Below are 8,598 nucleotides of genomic sequence, written 5' to 3'. Positions count from 1 at the left end.
TGAAACTGTGATTAAAAATCTTCCAACAGGGCTTCGCTGATGGCGCAGTGGTTGGGAGTTCACCTGCCGATGCAGGGGACACGGGTTCGTACCCCAGTCCGGGAAGATCCCACGTGCCACAGAGCGGCTAGGCCCATGAGCCATGGCCGCTGAGCCTGCGCGTCCGGAGCCTGTGCTCCACAACGGGAGAGGCCACAACAGTGAGAGGCCCGCATAGCACAAAAAAAAAAAAAAAATCTTCCAACAAAGAAAAGCCCAGGACCAGATGGTTTCACAGGCCAATTTTATCAAACATTTAGAGACTAGCTAACACCTATCCTCAAACTCTTCCAAAATATAGCAGAGGGAGGAACACTCCCAAACTCATCCTACAAGGCCACCATCACCCTGATACCAAAACCAGACAAAGACGTCACAAAAAAAGAAAACTACAGGCCAATATCACTGATGAACACAGATGCAAAAATCCTCAACAAAATAGTAGCAAACAGAATCCAACAGCACATTAAAAGGATCATACACTATGATCAAGTGGGGTTTACCCTAGGAATGCAAGAGTTCTTCAATATACACAAATCAATCAATGTGAGAAAACCATATTAAAAAATTGAAGGATAAAAACCATATGATCATCTCAATAGATGCAGAAAAAGCTTTCAACAAAATTCAACACCCATTTATGATAAAAAGCCTCCAGGACGCAGGCATAGAGGGAACTTACCTCAACATAATAAAGACCATATATGACAAACCCACAGCCAACATCATTCTCAAAGGTAAAAAACTGAAACCATTTCCACTAAGATCAGGAACAAGACAAGGTTGCCCACTATTTTATTCAACACAGTTTTGGAAGTTTTAGCCACAATAATCAGAGAAGAAAAAGAAATGAAAGGAATCTAAATTGGAAAAGAAGGAGTAAAACTGTCACAGTTTGCTGATGACATGATACTATACATAGAGAATCCTAAAGAGGCCACCAGAAAACTACTAGAGCTAATCAATGAATTTGGTAAAGTAGCAGGATACAAAATTAATGCACAGAAACCTCTTGCATTCCTATACACCAATGATGAAAAATCTGAAAGAGAAATTAAGGAAACACTTCCATTTACCACTGCAACAAAAAGAATAAAATACTTAGGAATAAACCTACCTAAGGAGACAAAAGACTTGTATGCAGAAAACTATAAGACACTAATGAAAGAAATTAAAGATGATACAAACAGAAGGAGAGATATACTATGTTCTTGGATTGGAAGAATCAACATTGTGAAAATGACTATACTACCCAAAGCAATCTACAGGTTCAATGCAATCCCTATCAAACTACCAATGGCATTTTTCACAGACCTAGAACAAAAAATTGCACAATTTGTATGGAAACACAAAAGACCCCGAATAACCAAAGCAATCTTGAGAAAGAAAAACAGAGCTGGAGGAATCAGGCTCCCTGACTTCAGACTATACTACAAAGCTACAGTAATCAAGACAGTATGGTACTGGCACAAAAACAGAAATATAGATCAATGGAACAGGATAGAAAGCCCAGAGATAAAACCATGCACATATGGTCACCTTAGCTCTGATAAAGGAGACAAGAGAATACAATAGAGAAAAGACATCCTCTTCAATAAGTGGTGTTGGGAAAACTGGACACCTACATGTAAAAGAATGAAATTAGAACACTTTCAAACACCTTACACAAAAATAAACTCGAAATGAATTAAAGACCTAAATGTAAGGCCAGACACTATAAAACTCATAGAGGAAAACATAGGCAGAATGCTGTATGACATAAATCACAGCAAGATCCTTTTTGACCCACCTCCTAGAGAAATGGCAATAAAAACAAAAATAAACAAATGGGACCTAATGAAACTTAAAAGCTTTTGCACAGAAAAGGAAACCATAAACAAGACAAAGAGACAAATCTCAGAATGGGAGAAAATATTTGCAAACAAAGCAACTGACAAAGGATTAATCTCCAAAATATACAAGAAACACATGCAGCTCAATAACAAAAAACAAACAACCCAATCCAAAAATGGGCAGAAGACCTAAATAGACATTTCTCCAAAGAAGATATACAGATGGTCAACAAACACATGAAAAGCTGCTCAACATCACTAATCATTAGAGAAATGCAAATCAAAACTACAACGAGGTATCACCTCACACTGGTCAGAATGGCCATCATCAAAAAATCTACAAACAATAAGTGCTGGAGAGGGTGTGGAGAAAAGGGAACCCTCTTGCACTGTTGGTGGGAATGTAAATTGATACAGCCACTGTGGAGAGCAGGATGGAGGTTCCTTAAAGAACTAAAAATAGAACCACCATATGACCCAGCAATCCCACTACTGGGCATATACCCTGAGAAAAACATAATTCAAAAAGAGTCATGTACCACAATGTTCACTGCAGCACTATTTACAATAGCCAGGACATGGAAGCAAACTAAATGTCCATCGACAGATGAATGGATAAAGAAGATGTGGACATATATACAATGGAATATTACTCAGCCATAAAAAGAAACGAAATTGAGGTATCTGTAGTGAGGTGGATGGACATAGAGTCTGTCATACCGAGTGAAGTAAGTCAGAAAAAGAAAAACAAATACCATATGCTAACACGTATATATGGAATCTAAAAAAAAAAAAATGGTTCTGAAGAACCTAGGGGAAGCACAGGAATAAAGTCACAGACATAGAGAATGGACTTGAGGACACAGGGAGGGGGAAGGGTAAGCTGGGACGAAGTGAGAGAGTGGCATGGACATATCTAGACTACCAAATGTAAAATAGATAGCTAGTGGGAAGAAGCCACATAGCACAGGGAGATCAGCTCAGTGCTTTGTGACCACCTAGAGGGGTGGGATAGGGAGGGTGGGAGGGAGACGCAAGAGGGAGGAGACATGGGGATATGTGTATATGTATAGCTGATTCACTTTGTTATACAGCAGAAACTAACACACCATTGTAAAGCAATTATACTCCAATAAAGATGTTAAAAATAAAGGACAAATACTGTATGATTTTACTTATATGTGGGATCTAAAAAACAAAACAAATGAACAAACGTAACTAAACAGAAACAGACTCATAGATACAGAGAACTAACAGGTGGTTGCCAGAGGGGGCAGGATGGGGGGATGAGAGAAATAGGTGGAAGAGATTGAAATTTACAAACTTTCAGTCACAAAATAAATGAATCACCGGTATGAAATGTACAGTGTGAGGAATATAGTCAATTAACTATGTAATATCTCCGTATGGTGACAGATCATAACTAGACATACCATGTGATCATTTTGAAATGTCTAGAAATATTGAATCACTATGTTGTGTTGTAGGTCAATTATATTTCAAAAACAAACACACACAGAAAAAGAGATCAGATTTGTGGTGAAGAGAGGGGGAATTGGATGAAGGCAGTCAAAAGGCACAAATTTAGCTTACTTATAAGATAAATAAGTAATAGGGATGTAATGTCCAGCATGGGAATTAACACTGCTGTATGTTATATGTGAAAGTTTTTCAGAGTAAATCCTAAGAGTCCTCATCACAAGAAAAAAAATTATCTCTATTTCTTTAATTCTGTACCTGTATGATGATGGATGTTTGCTAAACTTACTGTGATAATCACTTCACGATGTATGTAAATCAACATGCTGCACACCTTAAATTTATACAGTGTTGTATGTCAATTACACCTCAATGAAACTAGAAGAAAAAAATAAATTCCTTGAAAAGCAATGGTGAACCTAAATAAATGTAGGTTCCTATCATTTTTGTGTCTTGAAATACAATATTGTAAAGATGTCAATTATCTCAAAATGAATACATGGATTCAATATTAATTTTGAAATTCCAACAAGTTGTTATTGGTGGAAGTTGACAAGGCAATCTTGAAGTGTATATGGAAATGAAAAGGGTCAGGAATAGGGAGAAAATCTTACAGGAGGACAATGCAGAGGACCTGCAGTACCCAATGTCAACATTTACCATGAAGCTACAATAACTAAGGAATTGTGGTGTTGGTACAAGGATGGACACGCAGACCCATGAGACAGACCCAGTCAGGATAAAGGATAAAGGTGACATTGCAGTGTAGACAGGGGAAGATGGCTTTTCAAGAAAAAGTACTGAGTCATTTGGGTACCAATATGGGAAAAAATAAATCTAGATCCCTACTTCACACCACTCATAAATATCAATTCCTAGAACAATGTGAATTCTACATATGAAAGATAAAACAACAAAATTCCCAGAAGATAACTTGGGAGAAAATTTGCATGACTCTGGTGTAGGCAAAGATTTCTCGAGTAGAACACATAAACACAGATCATAAGGCAAGAAAGTAAAAAGGCAAACCACAGACTGAGAGCAAATATATCTGGTAAAGGACTCATATCCAGAACATATAGTGACCTTCTGCAAATCAGTAAGAACAAAAGACAACCAATAGTCAAAAAATGGGTAAAAGACTTGTATGGGCATTTCACAAAAGTTATCCTATAAGCAACTGATAAAAAAAAAAAACTTGAAATGTCACTGCTCATCAGGAAAATGCTAATTAACAGCACAATGGGACCCCTACATGCCTACCAGAATGGCTAAAATTAAAGACTGGCAACACCTGTGTTGGTGAGGGCATGGAGCCCTGGAACTCTGGTTCGCCGCTAATGAGAATGGAAATCAGTGCAACTTTGGAAAACCGAGAAGCAGTGTTTACCGAAGCTGAACCTACACGTACCTCGTGACCCAGCAATTCCGCTCCGTGGTGTATGTGCTCCATGGAGATGTGAACACATCCACCAACCGACACGTACAACAGTGTTCAAAGCCACAGAACAAGCAGCAGCCCAAGGCAGGCACAATCCAAGTGCCCACTGACAGTAGGATGGACGGAGACTGTGGCAACTCCAAGGTGGCAACAAAGGTAGCAAATCTCAGCCCCACATGCATGGATTAACCTCGTGGATTAATGCTGAGCGGAAGGAACCAGACACCAAAGAGGCCGCACGTGTGACTCCGTGTACACAAAGTTCAGAAAGAGGCAAGACCAGTGTGTGCCGTGGGAGGTCTGTGCTTTGCGGAGGAATGTGGAAAGTGACAGCTGCGTGGTGCTCAGTGTACTCCCCGCGCCACGCACTCGGCTCGTGGGAATCAGATCGATCAGTGTGATGGCGTCCCGTCCCAGAGCAGCGTGGTGCTCCTGTGTAGAGGAGCCAGTGCCGCATTCCCTGCCTCTGAGCGGCACATGAAAGAGATGAACGCTCGTGGCCACGGGAGCTGTGCTTGGCCCCTTCGGACATGCTTCCAGCTCTGCACTAAGACCAGAGGCTGGGACTGACATATATACCCTACTGTGTATAAAATAGATAAGTAATGAGAACCTACAGTAGAGCACAGGGACCTCTACTCAGGGCTCTGTCGTGACCTACATGGGAAGGAAAACTAAAAAAGAGCAGATACATGTATAGGTATAACTGATTCACCTTGCTGTACAGCGGGAACTAACACAACATTGTAAAGGAGCTATACTCCAATAAAAATTAATTTAAAGAAAAAAGAGACAGAAGGGGGTGGCTGCCTGCCTCTCTCCTCTGCACAGAAATCAAAGCGTCCACTGCTTCTTTGTGGGGCACAGGACTCTGGCTGGTCCCCCAGCAGCATTCCCAAACAGTGATGGTGAAATGAGATGTCCATCCTGCCATGACAAGCTCTCAGTGACGATAGAACGATGGGTAGAAGCACTCCTGGTCGCCTGGGCCAGGCACCAACTGTCCCCTGCCCCATCACAGCCTCAAAGACCCCTGAGCAAGACCCCCATACACCCGGGAGGCAGTGGGGCCAGAGCCGCTGTGTGCTTTCCTGGGCCAGAGCTTATGCCAGCTTTGTGGTTTGTCCTAAGACCTTCTCAGCAGGGGGTCAGTGAGCTTCTTTCATGCACTTTCTTTTTTTTTTTAAAACAGAACTGGAAGAATCAGGCTCCCTGACTTCAGACTATACTACAAAGCTACAGTAATCAAGACAGTATGGTACTGGCACAAAAACAGAAATACAGATCAATGGAACAGGATACAAAGCCCAGAGATTAAACCCATGCACATATGGTCACCTTATTTTTGATAAAGTAGGCAAGACTATACAATGGAGAAAAGACATCCTCTTCAATAAGTGGTGCTGGGAAAACTGGACAGCTACATGTAAAAGAATGAAATTAGAACACTCCCTAACACCATACACACAAATAAACTCGAAATGGATTAAAGACCTAAATGTAAGACCGGACACTATAAAACTCTTTCATGCACTTTTGAATGACGTTTTCATCTCTTCTCAGCCTTTGGCAACACAATTCTTCCACTTAAAACTGAAAAGCATTTTGCAGTTGTCTTGAGGAAAGAAAAAAAAAAAAAAACCCACGCAATTGGATTTACCTGGAGATCCCTGAGCTTTTTTGGAAAAGAGGCAAAAGCTTCAAGGGCTCCGTGCCCATAGTTGACAAAGTTCCATAACAGATAACACCCTGAGGGTCGGGGAGATGGATCTCGGGCCGCTGCAGGCCTCGCGCCCTGGTGCAGTCCTTCAGAACAAAATGATTATGATTTGCATAATGGGATTTCTGTGGAAATCATAATTAATCTTAAGTTTCACATTAGTGAGTGTGTAGGAACCCTTTCGCTTCACCAGTTTTTCATCAGAAACCACCATGCTGCCTGAAGACCACTGCAGGTGGCTGGGGACCACCCGTGGCCCGTGGAGCACTCTGCAGGAATCTGATCCAAGGCCAAGAGAGACACGGACAGGCTGGCAGTGCGGGAGCGGGAGCGGGGTGGGGGGCAGAGTGGCGAGAATGGGTTTAACAGGACTCTGTGGTTTTGCTATGCTGGGCCCAGGGTGGCAGACCTGGGGGTCCAGGCTGGGAGAGGCAGCCTGGCCAGGTGTGGGACCACAACTGCAGGACTCGGGTTTGAACAATAGTCCAAAATGACCGCTCACTTGGTGTTTCATGCCCTGCGGTAAGGTTTATGGGACCGGGGAGCCGAAACCATCCTCTGTGGGGCCCCCTCAGTTTTTTCCAAATGGCCTCACAGGTCCTTGGGGCTCCAGCTTGATTCCAAATGGCTCCCCAGGGTCCGGACTCCCCCACAGTCCAGCTCCAGCCCCGTGCCCCCTCCCCACCCACCAGCCCCTTAGGCACCCCAGGGCACAGACCTGAAACCCCATCTCCAAACCCACAATCTTGGAACCCGGAGCCTCTGGGGTCCCCGGGGCCTTGTGCCTCAACCACACATCCCAGATCCGGCCAGAAGGAGGCCGAGTTTCTGGAAGGCTCCAGGTGGTGGAATGCAGGTCACATGCTCCCAGGGCGGGGCAGCCCACGGCTCGGGGAGGGGGCAGTGCACACAAAGCCCCCATTCTCCTCGCCACTGCCCTCTCTCCAGGGAACGGAGAGCCATGTCCAGATTTTCTGAGAAGGCTTCCTGTCCTGTGCCGGACACTGCTCCTGCCAAAGCCTCTTTGTCCCCTGCTTCCTGACCACCTCCGCCTCCATAAACGCCTTAAACGTCACGGCCTGGGGGCTCTGCGGTCAGCAGTGCTCGACCACCCAGCCCACGGCCAGTCTGCAGACCCCAGGGCCCTGCTTCTGCCTCTGCCATCTGTGCCCAGGACAGGCCGGGCGAGGGCAGTGACCCCTCCTGGCTCCGGGGTTGGCAGAGGAGAGGCCCTTGACCCCCATCCACCCAGGTCCCCGGTCTCTATGCGGGACTGGACCTGCCTGCCGAGGGCAGTTGGAGGGTTACCCGTCGGGTGCTGGGTGCTGACACTGCCTGGCTGGCACGTGGGGTGGTCCGTGTGCCTCACGTGTGTGTGCACAGTCGGCCCACACGAGGCCACGTGCAGGCCACACAGCGCCACAGCACCAGGCTGAGGCCACTTTAAACAGCAAGATCACCAAAGAAAAGCCCAGAAACGTGGAAAACTCGGCGCCAGGTAGGCCACAGGAAGGAACCTTGTCCCCACTGTGAGCCGAAGCTCACCCAGGGACACGTGACTCGTGGCTCAAAGTTTTCACGGCCCCCCACGTGTCTGTGAGTGACCACAGAAGTGCCACGGGACAGATGTGGAGGCCACAAATAACCATCAGCAGGGAGGCGAATCCAGAAACGCCGAGTCTGTGAATAAGGAGGGTCGACGGTGCTGTATTTCCCGACTGTACACTTTGAAAGGGTGAGTGGTGTGATGCGTGATGACATCTCAAAAAAGCATGAAATAACGTAAAACAAAGCCCATCGGGAAGAAACGAAAAATCTCAAATGGCAAGCATACTCCTGCTGGCAACACACAGACCAGCCCCAGGACCCACTGGCCTTCAGCCCAACCCCTCAGAGAAGCCCCCCTCACCCCATACTTGTCCAGGAGCCCTGGTGCCCCCTCGGCGCTGGCCCCCCGCCCCTGGCCGCCGGGAAAGCGTCAGAGACGGTCACCCGGGGACCATCCTCACACCCGCTGGCTCCCAGCCTCTTCTGGCTATATTAGGGAGAGTATGTTTTATTAATACTGGATATTAAAGTTTAATGCT

This window comes from Phocoena sinus, chromosome 1 (assembly GCF_008692025.1).
Source record: "Phocoena sinus isolate mPhoSin1 chromosome 1, mPhoSin1.pri, whole genome shotgun sequence".
Taxonomy (NCBI): Eukaryota; Metazoa; Chordata; class Mammalia; order Artiodactyla; family Phocoenidae; genus Phocoena; species Phocoena sinus.
This window is presented reverse-complemented; position numbering follows the sequence as displayed.